We start from the raw sequence: 15,186 nt of genomic DNA, 5'->3' as shown, positions 1-15,186 counted from the left end.
CGTTATCTTCTCTCATCTTCTATAAACTCAGGTTGCATAACAACATTCTGGTTTTTTTTTTTTTTTTTCCTTTTTCACTCACAGGGACTTACCAATTTGGGCTTCTTCCAAGAGCTGAAAACTGATTACAAATATGAAACAGATTTCACTACTGGATTTGAACTCAATATTAAAAAACAAATCATTAAAAAAGAACCTCGCCAATGAGTACCTGCAATGGGGATGAAAGGATATCAAGGAAGTAGAAGGTAAGTGTTCCGTGATAACATCTTGGCTTTATGGTCCGTTACGTTGATAATATTTGCGGCTCAATGTAGCATTCTTTCTCAGGCAAACATCAGGGAATGGAGGTTCTTTTGTGACCCTCACCACCACTACCAACACCACCACCAACAAAACCAGATGATCTAGGATCTTTTGTCCCTTTATCTATCTATTTAGCTATTAAGTATAAAAATATTGCAGAATGCTAGATTCTTTCTGAAAATATCATTTTGGAGAGGGCAGTCTTTGCTTAGTAAAGGAAACATCCTCCACAAAGGTCTCCATGGAGACAATTGATTTGTTGTGCTTGTGTGCAAAATGTTGATGTCCCATCTTAAAAATCTGTCTCCAGAATAACCAAGGCTCAAATAAGGGGCAAAGGAAAATAATGTTTTTAAATCCTTTTAATCTTGACATTTCAGGAAAAAAAAAAATGAAGCAAGGTAGGCTCCTCAATATGGATACATCATCTGGAGTAGGCATCTACCATTTAGCTCTTTTACATGTATATATTCTGGCCTATGAAATACTTTTCTGGTTTCATCTCTTCTGTCCTACAAGGAATGGTCTATGAGTTGCCAGATTAATTCTTTGGGCTTTTGTGAAATAGAATCTGAAGAACAGGAAAAGAAGCTATGGTAATCTATTCTCACGAGGAAAGAAGTGAGCTTGGGATACATCAATGAAAGGCATCCAATGCCCCAAAGACAAAGGGTAGAAAGAAGGGGTCGGTACCTGAACTGTGAATGTAGACTCTAGTGGCATGAGGCTTCAGGCAGGGAATAGTGGTTTTGAGAGAGGTGATAGATGTTGAACAATGTGCATGTGAGCTCACAGAATGAGCTGTTAGAGGGCCAGGGTATTACAAAAAGAGAGAAGATGGAAAGTATTATCAGTAATTGCCATGAACTGTATTCTAGGCTGTCTTACTTCTTCAATGAATGAGTAAGGGATAGAACTCCCCAATTTTAAAGGAAATGACACTTTTTGTCTGAACACATGAGTGCAGCCTTTGATAAAGTTTCCCATTGGGTACTCTGGTACTCAAATTATCTTTGAAGGTCTTCATAGCAACTTCTCAGTGCCCAGGCCCCCAGCTTGACCACTAGTAATCCAGTTCTCTTTATATGGCCTAATTTATAAAAGGCAGATCTGAGAAGTAGATATCCTGAGCTTTAGCTTTGGAAGAGTCGCTAACTACTTGCATGACCCTAAGTTATTCACCTAAGGTAAAGAATGTGTACAAGTGATGTACAAGGGACTAGGGAGTCAGGCCTTATTTCCTGTGTCTATAAGGTTAGGGCATTAGTAGAATCTGCATTGTGGAGTTTTGTAATAAAATAGTATTTGAGAAGCTTCACAGTGATGAGTTCAATAACTACTGGTCACCATTGTTATAGTTGCTGTTATTAATATGGTGGTGATGGCATTGTTAATCTCAAGCTTTCGGAGTTCTCTTCTTGAAAATGACAGAATGGCATACAATTTCCTCTATGTTCCCTTCCAGTTCCAAACATAATTTTTTGTAATTCCTGAGTTCAAGAATACTTCCCCCAAGAAAGAGGCATTGGACCTTGAGACAATTGTTTTTCACCCCAAGCCTCTTGCAACCATTTGCATTATTATTTTAAAATGCTGTGTCTTGGAGAGGACCTTAGATCTCATTTAACACATGCTTTACCAACTTCAGTGTCTTGCTCAGTACCACCTGTACACTTGTATTACTGGGTAAGGAGAAGAATTCGGTTTTTTCTCTTTCCACCTGTAAACACTACTCGAGCTACCTATGATCTACCCTGGATGGATGGAGACACTTGTTAGTAGTTCTGCTACTTCCTAAGAATAGAGATAGCCTCAAAAGTGTATTTTTCATTGTTCCTTCCGTCCTCTTTCTTCCTCTTTTTATGATGCTAAAACCATACTACATCTGATGTGAAACAGATCATCCCTTTCAAAAACTTCTGAGCTATTTCTTCCCTTGATTTTCTGGGTAGCATCTTGGCCACAGGAATGTAGTACTGATAGAGTTGTTGATTGGTCCCATAATATATCACAGTCCCTAAATACATGAAATTAAAAAAAAAATCAACATTGTTCTGAAAGGAAGGTAGTTAAAATTCAGAAAGAGAGATTCTTTAATTAACTTAATAAAATTACTAATGGAAGCATTTTAACTGCTAAATTTAATTTACTTGTCAAGATATCAGGCTACAAAGAGGAGGGAAGAGTAGGAACTCTGCTTTCCATTATGATGTACTCTATTATAGAATAAATTTGCTTAAAATGAAATATATCACCAAAAGCCATCAATGACATCTTAATTTGGAACAGCCAGTTGAAAAGTAATTAGACTATGGAGCAATCAGTTCTAGTAAATCAGTGTTTCCCTTTACATAAACATATATTTTTTCTCTATTTATACACAAGAAAGACTAGATTTTCAGGTAGTCGGCAGGCAGAGATGCTGATTCTTTTGGCTGTTGGTGTTTCTACTTTACATTACCAAGCTGTCAAAACAAAATGTTTTATGATGGGATTAAAAAATGTATAAGCATCTGATTTGATTTAGTGTTTATATTTATATGTTGAACCGAAGAGAGTTTGCTTATCATAGGGGTTTAAAAGATTTACATTTGTCTGCTTCTTACTTCCAAAATACTTTCCAGATCCACAGGCAGCCCTGACACCTTTCTTCCTTGAATGAAGCTCAGGCAAAAAAAAAAAAAAAAAAAAAAATTACAAGAGACACTCCCCCCCACCCCCAGCCCCCTGCCCCAGTGGCTCTTCTAGCTTCTATAAATAAAGGTGGAGAATGTGTTGCTAATGAGACATGGTTTGAGACTGAGGTGGGAGTGGCTAAAGTTATCCTTTTGTTTAATGTCTGAAATTGCACCATGAGGAGTCTTTCCAATTGTAACTGAAGTGGATTTGTTTGCTTATTAGTATTACAAGTTGATGATGGTGAAACAGAAATAGCTTAAAGTTAATTTGCTTATGAAAAGTCAACATGATTCAGTAAAGAGAGATCAACAATGCATGGATTGTCTTATATGAGAAAACACTTTCATGCATCTCTTTTTTGATCACCTTGGCACTCTGATGACGAGGATGTTTTCATCTGACTCTTCAGACATGGGAGTGGAGGCCTGGAGCTGCCAAGTGTTGTGTGGGAGAGCAGAGGCAGTTAATGGAAGAGCTGGGGCTAGCATGAGGGCTTCTGGGCTCCTGATAACTTTTTCCACAGCATCTGCTTCTGATGATGGAATCCCATCTGTTATATGCTGAGGGGAAGAGGTGTGAGAAAAATAACTAGAGGAGATATCAATCACTTGGCCAAATATTTATGAAGGACTTCATTCAGATATTAGGGGAGTCACCATTGTCACCAGTCCTGAAAAGTCAGCAGAGATGATGAATTAGCCGAAGAGAACATTAACGCAGAAGGTAGAGAATACCTGGCCATGACATGCCTGTGTTAGTGTACATTATCCTCCAGTAGGGGAGAATAGTGCAACAGAGGAAAATAAAGGACAGCTTTATAGGGAGTGAAAATAAGCTACAGCTTATTAAAGGAGAAATGTGAGGAAGTCTCTGAAACACAGCTCTAGGATCTGCCAGCATGCACATCACTTGGCAATATGCAAATGACCTTTCCCTAATAGAGTAAATCAATTCCATTCTCTCCACTGCCTATTTAGAAACGTGATCATTGATAACAACACCACAAGTTCCTATTCCTCGTTGGAAAACACATTGGGAGGAAATCTAATATGGTTGATGCAATGGGAGTAAGTATTAAGATTCTTAATTGTAGATAGGTGTGAAGTCATCTAAGACAATATAATTAAAGTGCAGAAACCTCGGCAGCACTGTCTAAGTGGGAGAACTGGGCTGAACACAGGGGCTGGAGGGCCCCTTTGCCTTTAGGAGTCGAGTAAAAATGCAGTCTGTCATCTCCAATGGCTGTTCAAGATCCTTGTATAACGAGACAGTTGCCCTGGGAGTGAAGAAGGCAGGAACCATATAAAAATAGACAGAACAACTTAACGTTAGCAAGGAAAAGATAAGGAGTGCAAAACTGGGAAATGAGATATTGCTAGTAAAAGAGGTTAAATGGAGTAAGGAGGTCTTTTATAAATGTATCAAGGAAAAAAAAGGATCCTCAAGAGAAAAAAAGACCAGTGAATAAATGAGAAGAGGAGGGCGTGAAATTAATGATGGTTGAGATATTGACCTCCTGCTTGAAGTCAGTTTTAAGAGAAAAATGAGAAGAAAATTTGGACAGCTGGAAAGCAATAATGACTTTTAAAAATAAGTATCGACAAAGAGGATGAGGAGAACTTTAGAAAAAAATTAAACATAGTGGCATATACAGATTCTAAGTTTAAGATAATATGCTTCCTGGGGAATTAGACTGTCTGCCCACTAGCTATGCACAGACACAGGGGAAGAACGAGACAGAGCAGAGATGTCAGAAATTCCTCGAAACAACTTTTTTCATGTAACAATAAAATAATTTTTGGAGCAAGTTGGGAAGGAAAACATAGGACAGGTTCTCCAAATGTTGTGTAAATTTAGGACATTATGCCTATATAGAAATTACAGTTTAAATAAAGGGAAAACTTTCCTTTTTTATTCAGTGAGAATGGAAATAAACTGGGCATTCTTTATAGCTAGTATGTATTGTGGATGCCTTAAAAGTACAAGAGAGACTAGCATGAATTTCTAAGAGAAAATCGGGGAAAGGAGGCAGCCTCTAAACATTATGTAAATTTTTAAATATTGATTAAAGGCATCATAAAATTCAAAAATTCAGAATACAACAGAAAAAATATCTGAATGGATATTTCAGGTTATAATAAAATTTCCAGGCTAAATCATCAAAGTCCAACTCATAGATCATTTGGGATAATTCTTTAGGAAAGTTGTTGTGGATATGAGCCAATGCATTTGTGTGGGAGGAAGACACAAATGTAAGTTCTGAAATTTTATAGAGAGAATGAGTTATTGGAGGTAGATTCTTAAGCGAAGATAGTGCTTCAGAGTATTTGTCCCTGAGCATTTTCCTGGGCCTTTCCTATCTGGTGGGCTATCGTAGTTAACAGACTGTATCCCGGGGCACAATAGCCTCTTCTTGATTTCTCTCATTTTCGATGTTCTTTGTCTTCTCACATGCCCCTCTTCAGTAGCTAAATTCATTCGGAGATACTGGTGTACATTGGAGCAACACTATATCTACACTCTGCAAGGAGGCCTTCAGGGCCTGCCCTCCTGCACTTACAGTCAGTCACACTGCCAGATGGGCGCCACAGGAGTGAGTGCTTGAGTTCAGTGAGGAAACTGATTAATTGCAGTGTGCCAGGCAGTCGGATGCCACTAGGCCAAAAGGAACTGTTTCAGAATAGAACTGCTAAGAAAGCAAGGTAGAAAGAGCTGGAAAGCAGAAAGCTGATCCCATGGCCATTTCTATCATACAGTTATATCTTGCAAGACCCCTTGTGGGACAACCCATCGAGGAGACTGATGAACCGTACTTTACAAATGCAGACTACGAGCAGAAGAGAGGTAAAAATTACTTTCCAAAGTGCAGATCTGTGCCTTCATCAGAAAAGGTGTGCTCCACCAGCAAAGATTGATCTGTCATCCCCTCGTGTAGAAACACTTCTCTGTTTTCAGAGTTTTGAGACTAGCTATAGTAGACTTTGGAATGTTCTTTCTCCCCACTTTGTTCCAAGTATCCGAATCCCACAGACTTTTCAAAGAAGAGGCCACGTCTCACCTCTGCCACCTGTCTTTCCATAGGACTTTAGGATGGAATCTGTCCTTTTCCCAGTGTGAATTCCCTGTCTTAATAGCACAGTCACTATCCCATTAGGAAGGAAGTTATGTTTTTCCCACTCTACTTTGGGCCTATTATTGTAAAATACCAGAAGTTAGTGTAAAATATTTAAACTGCTCTAAAAAAGTTGAAATGACTATTAATAATAATCTGCTTGGAAGTTATATATGTGTCTTTTGGGCAAAATTGGCCACAGGAAAGAGAGCCCTTCATTTCACAGTCTGTCTTTTCTGCTACTCTTCTCTATAGTTCCTATATTTACAGCAGCTTCACCCTGCTTTGTTGAAAGAATATGTGAAAATTACCAGCCCATTTTTTAGAATTATTACTGGGAATTTCAGTAAAATCATTAAAGATTGGGTATTCTTTGAAGTACTTGATTTCTTAGTTTCTGTACTCTAGAATAGAACTTAGTCCCAAACTCCAGGAAATCAAAGTGGAATGTGTGCCTTTATGTGTAGAACTGAAATCTACCTAACTAAAAATGTATTTTCTACTATGTAACAGAAGGGTAAAAAATGTCTTCCTCTTAGTTGCAGCAAAAGTCATTGAGAATAAATCAAGTTATTTAAAAGATTATTTTCAGAGCATGTTTACTAATTTGTGATTCAAAGAGCATGAAAAGTAAAATGATGTATGGTAAACAATATATGGTAACTACTATGTATGACAGTGTTCACTTATCAAAACCTTTATAAGTCAGCCAATGCTATACTCAGAGGTGAAGGAATAGTCTTGAATATTTCATTTCCATGGGAAATAAAGAAAGGATACATACAAATGAATTAAAAATAAATGTCTTCAAATTAAATAAATATAAAGGCTTGAGGAAGGAACTAACAATGATAAAAACAGGAAAAAAAGAATAAGAAAACTAAAAATAGTGAAGTGATTAATAAATCTCCAGCTTTTAGGAAAGTCTTCTTTATTTTAAATTTAATTTTAATAATATATGTGCATACTTACAAATTATTAATATACCATATGTTATTTACTTATATTCTACAACAAATTATTGATTTCTTTTAACATTTATCTTAATAATAAGCAGGGGATTACAAACAAAATGAGAGTATGGGTTTTAGAATAGACACGGAGACAATAACAAGTAGAGAATTGTACAGTTATAGTCCAAGAAGTTTGAAAACATTGTGAAATGGAAATATTTTATTAAAATATAAATAGCCATAATTGTTTGAGAATAGAAATAACTAAGGCAGAGGTCAAGTATGGAACTAAGCAACTAACTAAATAGGATTTTAAAATGTAGTTAATATATTAAGGGATTATTTGTAAAGCAGAACAAATCCTGGGACCTTCAGCAACAATTAATTTTAAATTATCCCTAGATACAGAAAAATACCAAAAACTGCCTAACTTATTTTATGATGTATCACTGTAGTTCCTCAAATGAAAATACTAGTAAGGTATATTTTAAAAATCTAAAATAATCTACAGACTTCTACTTATATAAAAACATAGATGCAGAAATACAAAGTAAAATAATTCAATTATTCCTAACATGAATGATCTTCCCTTCAAGGTAGGTGGATCCAGGTGCATTTGGAATGGAAGTGAAGAGGGCTTTGCCTTTTTCATTCCTCATCAGAAGGGGACGCCCTCTGGGCACTGTCCACAGGCAGGTGGAACAGCTTCACCAACTCTGTGACAAAGCAGATCACAGAAATGATTAGACAGAATATGTTTTCAAGAAATGACTTGATTTTTGGATATTTTTGCTTGAATATAGGAACTGGAGTTAAAGTCAAGAAATAGGCTTTATTTTTTCTGTCTTGCACTATTTACAAAGTTAGCATCTACTTCCCAGACAATTATAAATTAGCATTCTGTATACAATTCTCAACATAGGCAGGCCATGTGCTAGGTGCTGCACGGGGTTCCAATAGGTGAAATTAACATTAGTTGCCATAAACTTCAGGCATTGTTAGCACCTCCCCCCCAATACTTTCGGGTGATCTGGTCTGTTCTTCCTACCCTGTGACACACCCATTTAATAGGACTCCTACCCTCCCTCCCCCAACTCCTTGTCTACTTCCTGTGGTTCTCTTTCTCCCTCTTTCTCTCAGCAATCACTCCTCTGCAATTCTTCATATTATTTTGGGAGTTTTATAACCCGGGCTTTTGTCAAGAGCAACCTGAATGGCACCTCTTAGAAAGGAAAAAAGCTGCATTTAAATGCCATTCTTAATTTATGGGTAAGAGCTGCCACTGTACCTGTGCAAGTTTCCCACGAGAGTTTACTAAATGTGTCTCTGCCAATACCAATGACCGAAAGAGACCTTCCATTAACTTCTGAATTAGCCAAATGGGACAAAGCTTAATCTAATATGCGTTATTTCATTTTCTAGGTTACTTGTTTTAAAGGAAATAAAGTATACTCTTAGGCTGTCTAAAACTGTCCTGGGAGATGTGCATGGAAGGGTTCCCTCTAAACAGCCTTGGCTTCTGAGAAGGCTGGGTGCATGCCTGAGGGCCCAATTTAGCTTGGTAGATGCCTTTCTCACAGTAGGCAAAGCAAGCCCCTAACTCCAAAGAGCTTTGAGAGAAATTGCACATTAGTGAAAATGATGAGTGCTTGTATTAGAGTTTTAAGCTGCTGTGGCTAAAAGGGCTTTTTCCTGTATGAAGGTTTCACCAGTGCCTACTTGAAATTTTTTTGGAAGTTGCAAGTTTATGGCAAGTGACTCTAACCTCTTCAGCCAGCTGTGAATAACCCTATGAGCAGTGTGGTCATCCCCAGAAACAGATTGGAAACTGATGGACTGGAGGTAAAGGCCTCTGAGCAGACAGTAGTGCACAGTGGAAACAGCACCAAACTTGGTGCTGGGAATCTGAGTTTTATTCTCAGCTCAGTCATTAACTGGGTGGGGCTGGGCATGATTCCCCCTATGCCTTGGTCTCTATCTATCAGATGGGGATAACATTTACTCTGCCCATTTCCCAAGATTTATATTGATTAAATGAGATAACTAACATGAAAATGTTTTGTCAACTATAGAGCATGACACAAATTTATTTTGAGTGTGATATGGCATATGGATGGTCCAACAGGTTACTGAGATCTTATAGGTATCTTGGCAATGTCGTCTAGACTCTCTAGGATTTTCGTGAAAGCAAAATTTGCTAAACAGAGCTAGCTACACACAGCTCTTTCTCTCTCTCTTTTTATAGCCATCCTTCCCAACTGCCAACCCTATTCCTGGGACTTAGGAATGTTCCAAGGTTAGAAGACTCAGAGATGGGGTGTGAGCCATAACTTCTAAATCAGTTTTGGAAGGATGCCAGACCATCAGTTTAGAAAAGTGATTTGAGTGTCTTCCTGAGGACAAAGAATTACTTAGAGAGTCTAGCTTTCAAGAACGTGTTATTGAAACTTGGAAAAAAGAGTTTTAAAATGTGAGAACACTAGTATTAAAGGCACTCTAAACCAATTACAGTGTATTTACTTGAATTTCAATGGGGGGATACCCTTTGCATTATTTGCAAGCGTCAAGAACATTAGAAACACTTCACTGAAGACAATATAATATCCAAATATGAAGTAGGCTGTTGTTTGTCCATTTCATCCACTTTCTTGCTTTTACTTTCTCCATGAAGGCATAAGAGCACTTATATGTTTTTAGAATACACAATGTACACTGAGAAGGCAGTGCACTTTTGGGTAGTTAGCACCCGTTGTCCTGAAAAAAAAAAAAAACTTATTATATTGTACTCACCCTGCCTTGGGACTCCATGGAGATGCTGTGTCTGAATAGCAGCTGTAACAGGGACAGGTCTAGATCCCTGAGCCCTTAGCACAGAAAGGTCTCCTCATTTCAAAGTACTTGAATATGATTCCATGTACCTCAAGGAGAGCTTCTGTAAGACTGGGAAGAATGGGGACAAAAAGCATGGAAGCCCAAGGGAGAGTTCTATTCAGAGGTGTCCAGTATTTGAAAAATCTGTTGTTCACAGGGGTATTGACCACTGTCAGATAATAGAAAATACATTTGAGTCCCTGGATATCACACACACATTGAACTGTGGCATTTTCCTCCATAACCAAACCCAAGGGTTTTGTCTGCATGGGCCTTTTCATTGACCACTGTTTTTCTTCCACTTCCATGTTGGAAGAGATTCTCCCATGTAGCCAGGCCCCAGCAACTTATCCTGCCTGCCCAGTTTCCTAAGCCCTGTGAATTGTGGTGGTACCTGGTTGTTCAATGTGGATGGACACATCCTTCTCATCAACACTTGACTCTGAGTCTTGAGACTATGTTTTCTTGGTCCTGACGTCTAGACCAGATCCCCAGAGACCATAGTCAGACAGAGCAGACCTCTGCCAGAACTTCTGAAAGCCTGAGTTCTCTTTATCTCAGTGACTTTCCCTTCTCAGTGTATGCCCAACCCGGGAGCTTCACCATTAGGTAGACTTGTGTCTTATTCCTAATCCTCACACTGATATCTCTTCAGTGATTTCACACCTCTGGAGCAAGTCATCTCCCTTCCTTCTAAGGGAGAAAGAATAGCTGATATAACATACAGATTCCCCAGTAATAGCACGTTAATACAAAAAAGCAGAGTACAAGGAGGTTCAGGTCCATAGGATGTTGCTGTTCCACAAAGACACTTAAAGTCCTCTGCTGACAGAAGCTCTGGCACTGGTGAAATGTGGTTTGCAAGGTCCCAAAGCACCAGTCAAGGGTTTAGAAGAAGAGAGTGTGCATGGGGAATCTGCACTGTCTTCTTAAAGGCCTTAGCCCAGAAGTGGCACAACAATTTCCTCTCACAATCTATTGGCAAAGAGTTGTAATAAAGCCAGGTACTGGTTGTGGTGAGGGACTGGGAAGGCCGTTTGCCAGCAAGAACTTTAGCTATGGAAGCGGAATTTTAATGTGTACCTGCCTTTGCCTTATACTAGGCTAAGTTATTTGAGTTACTATTAAATTCAGAATTTAAGAACATGGGCTAATGCCACTTGGTAGTTTTGTGTTTTTTTTTAGCCTTTTTTTTTTTTTTTTTTTTTTGACAGGTAGAGTTATAGACAGTGAGAGAGAGAGACAGAGAGAAAGGTCTTCCTTCCATTGGTTCACTCCCCAAATGGCTGCCACGGTTAGTGCTGTGCCGATCCGAAGCCAGGAGCCAAGTAGTTTTGTGATTATTAAACAAGTAATTGGGACTCTCTGGACTTCCATCGTGTCACCTTTAAATGAAGACAATTTGTATCTACCTTGTGGGACTCTTGTGAGGACTGAATGAGTGAAGTCAGGTAGCAGACTTAGAACAGAACAGAACTAGAACTACTCAGTACATGTGAATGGTTTTTATGTCTCAATCAGCCTACTCTGAATTCCTATTAAGACTCAAGATTGAGGCTCCTGGTAGAAGGGGATATTTGTTCTCTGTATGATGGTTTTAAAAACAGGGTGCTCCTGTACTTAATGGTAACATTGATAATAACAAGATCCACTTTTTGAGGTTCTAACAATCTAAAATTTCTAACGCAAATTCAAGGAAAGACAGAGACAGAAATAGGGTAAGGAGACAGAGAGAGCCTCCCTGCTGGCCTGCTTGAATCCTTCTTGGAGCTGTGCTGTGGTGGAGACTCTTTGCAGTCTTCCTTGTCTCCCCTGGCCTTTCCAAGCACAGGCCTGCGTCTGGTCTGCAGACTCTCTGCTGCCTCTCCCTTCTGCATTGAGTTACCATCAAATTCAGAATTCAAGAACGTGGGCTAATTCTGAAATGTCCATGCCACTTGGTAGTTTTGTGATTATTAAACAAGTAATTGGGACCCTCTGGACTTCCATTTTCTCTAGTAAATCTCTTACACATCTAACCCCATCTTGGTATCTGCTTCTTGGAGAACCCAAACTCACACACCAGATAAACATTTCACATGTACTCAACATAAAACGAAGCTCACCCCAGGTGTCCTTACTCAAACCACAAGAAACCTTCTCCTCAATGTAGTGTAACTGTACTTAAAGCTCATGCTGACATTTCACTTCTGAAAGCAATGGGCAGTTTTCTAGACTGGTTAGTGCCACCTTCTGCAAAGTACAGCCAATAGAATGTGGTAACCCTGCCATACCACAGGACTTGATACTTTTGGAACATCAAACGTGCCAGCTTGGATCAGACAGTGCCAACAGCAGGGCAACAAACAGGTGTGGTGGAGGAAAATTCTGCTGGTTCCTCCACGGCAGCATGTTTTGAGGAAGACAAGGAGTATGTGCTTAGCATTGTGACAACAATAGGATGACAAAGACAAGACCCAATTCCTGCCCTCAGAGTACTCACAGGCTGGCAGTGGAGGGATAGCTAAGCAGGTAGTTGCTGTTTCACCTGATTGATTGGCGCTGGGTCAGGAGTTAATGATGAGAAGTGCTTAATGAAATAAGTAGGGCCACCTGGAAAGGAGTTACCTGATCTATGTTTCAGAGGTAGTGACAAACTTGCTTAGGGGCAAGAAGGGAGGGATGTAAAAGCAGCTGGTACCTGAGGTTGAAGGCACAGCTCCAGCATGGGGAACCTCTAGTCATTCTACCCATGGGGCCGGTAGAACCAGTAGGGCTAGCTGGGGGCTTGAGTAGATGGGAAGGGGCCAGCTTTTCATGTCCTAAGAGGGAGAACTCTGATAACTGCAATGATGTGGTAGGACTGATGCCATCATAGAGGCTCATAGAGCAGATTGTTACTGTCATCAGAAGAATGGCAGTGTGCACCAAACATTTGTAAAGTTTCTTAAAATTCTAGTATGTGTGCATCAGCAATGGCCTAATGAAAAAAATTTAAAGTGAAAATGATTAAAAATACATTTTTTGGCCGGCGCTGCAGCTCACTTGGCTAATCCTCCGCCTGCGGCACTGGCACCCTGGGTTCTAGTCCCAGTTGGGGCGCCGGTTCTGCCCCGGTTGCTCCTCTTCCAGTCCAGCTCTCTGCTGTGGCCCGGGAAGGCAGTGGAGGATGGCCCAAGTGCTTGGGCCCTGCACCCGCATGGGAGGCCAGGAGAAGCACCTGGCTCCTGGCTTCAGATCAGCGTAGTTCCGGCCATGGCAGCCATTTGGGGGTGAACCAACAGAAGGAAGACCTTTCTCTCTCTCTCTCACTAACTCTGCCTGTCAAAAAAATATACATTTTTCAACTTCCAGTTAGCACCTCTTGGTGAGTCAGTTTGCTGCTTGCTTTTATTTGTCCTTAAAATATATCCATTACCTTTCAAGGGATGAGTTAAAATGCAGGGTATAGGGGCAGACCCTAGCATCTTAGATTTTGTTAATGATTTGACATGAAACTACTTCTTTAAAAAATAAGATAAAATTGTACATTCCGTCACATGCAACCTTCACCTTCACCATTTACTGTGGTTTGAATATGTCTGCCCAGAGTTTCTGTGTTAGGGACCTAACGCCTACATTTGTATGTTAATGGTATTTGGAGGTGGGATGGGCTTTGGGAAATCACTGGGATTACACAAGGTCATGATGGTAGAGCTCCCTTGATGGCATTAGGCTTTTAGAGGAGAGGAGAGACTTGAGCTAGCCTGCCTAATTGTGTCTCACCATGCGGTCCCTGAGCCTCCACCTTGTTGTGGTGCAGCAGGAAGGCCCTCATCAGATGGGAAGCAGATGCTGGTAGCATGTTCTTGGCCTTCCCGGCCTCTGGAGTGATGAGCCACAAGAATCATCCATTCATTGTAAAGAACTTGGGCTCAGGTATTTTGCTACAGCAACAGAACATGTGCTATTTCACCAGTCTACGACGAGTCCTGCTTCTTTTTTTTTTTTTTTAATTCTCTTTATATACAGAAGATCAGTTTAGCATATATTAAGTAAAGGTTTCAACAGTTTGCACCCACATAGAAACACAAAGTGAAAAATACTGTTTGAGTACTAGTTATAGCATTAAATCACAATGTACAGCACATTAAGGACAGAGATCCTACATGAGGAGTAAGTGCACAGTGACTCCTGTTGTTGACTTAACAAATTGACACTCTTGTTTATGGCATCAGTAATCACCCTAGGCTCTTGTCATGAGTTGCCAAGGCTATGGAAGCCTTTTGAGTTCACTGAGTCCTGCTTATTTATCCCACCACTGCTCCTGCTCATCCTTTTCTTCTTTCTCACTTACCTTCTTTCTATTTCTTCGTCCACCTTCCTCCCAGCCAAACTCTGAAAAGGTGGTTTCCAGCCCTGGAGCTTGTGAGGGAACAGACAGCTCTTCGCTCTGTCTGCTTTCCTTTTGCCTGCTGGGTTGATCATACCTGAATCACATGTTCTGAACCCCTCATTTCCATAGAATATGGTCAGCATGGAAGTGTGAGCCAGATAGGGTTCCCTGCCACCACATGGACATACCCTTCCTCAGTTTACCTTCCTATCTCCCTACTGCTGAGAACAGCCTGCCCCAGCCCAGTACTATAAAATATCATACAATACATGGTTCCTGGTAGCAGCTGAGGACTCCTACCCAGTGATATTAAGTGTATTTCTTACTCCGCCTCCCTGTGGCCATCTTGGGTACCTGACCCAGTCCAGCTTTTCAAGTTCCCCTGTAGAAATTTGCTGCTGTGAGATGCCCCAAACAGAAGGGTCAGACCCTGAAAGTTAAATCAACCTATTAGGCAAACCCACAAGTATGAAAAACACTTGACTGTCAAAAACCAGAGATAGTTGATTTTATCAGTGACATGTATTAAAAATAGCGGGCACCTTATATATAAAAATATCGCTTCACTTTTGCTTAGCAGTTCCAGGGACATGTATGTTATGTAAACTAATACACACCTGTATGGTTTCTGGAGGGCCGGGTCCTGTTACTTCTGCTGCTGCTTCGTTCTGCCTCTGCTGAAAATAAATTTGTTAGACTTGCCACACAGAGGGAGATTTTTATTTTAAGCTAATTGGACGCAACTAATTTTAATTTGGGTTATGATCCAAGTGATGCTGTTAGTGAACTCTTATTTTAAGCCAAACCTATCTAAGTGGCCCCACCAAAATTTTTTCTGCCATTGAAGAGCATGCTCCTTGTCACCCTTTTAGATTCTGCTAGCACAGATATTCTTTAAAATACAGGTAGGC

The 15,186-nt window shown here is 40.0% G+C and overlaps 1 protein-coding gene across 6 annotated transcripts in view; it reads left to right on the top strand.

The window, feature by feature from the left end:
- The window catches only part of LOC138848811 (uncharacterized), a 546,369-nt gene that overhangs the window by 448,061 nt on the left and 83,122 nt on the right, over positions 1 to 15,186 (top strand). For all 6 annotated transcript variants that reach the window (XR_016230334.1, XR_016230333.1, XR_016230336.1 and 3 more), the window contains exon 4: positions 85 to 248. The gene's annotated coding sequence lies outside the window, so the exon portion shown is untranslated. The remainder of the gene's footprint in view (positions 1 to 84; positions 249 to 15,186) is intronic.

Source organism: Oryctolagus cuniculus, chromosome 2 (assembly GCF_051225735.1).
Source record: "Oryctolagus cuniculus isolate XC-2025 breed Fujian yellow rabbit chromosome 2, ASM5122573v1, whole genome shotgun sequence".
NCBI lineage: Eukaryota > Metazoa > Chordata > Mammalia > Lagomorpha > Leporidae > Oryctolagus > Oryctolagus cuniculus.
The sequence above is the reverse complement of the archived record's forward strand: the minus strand, read 5'-3'. Positions and strand labels throughout refer to the sequence as shown.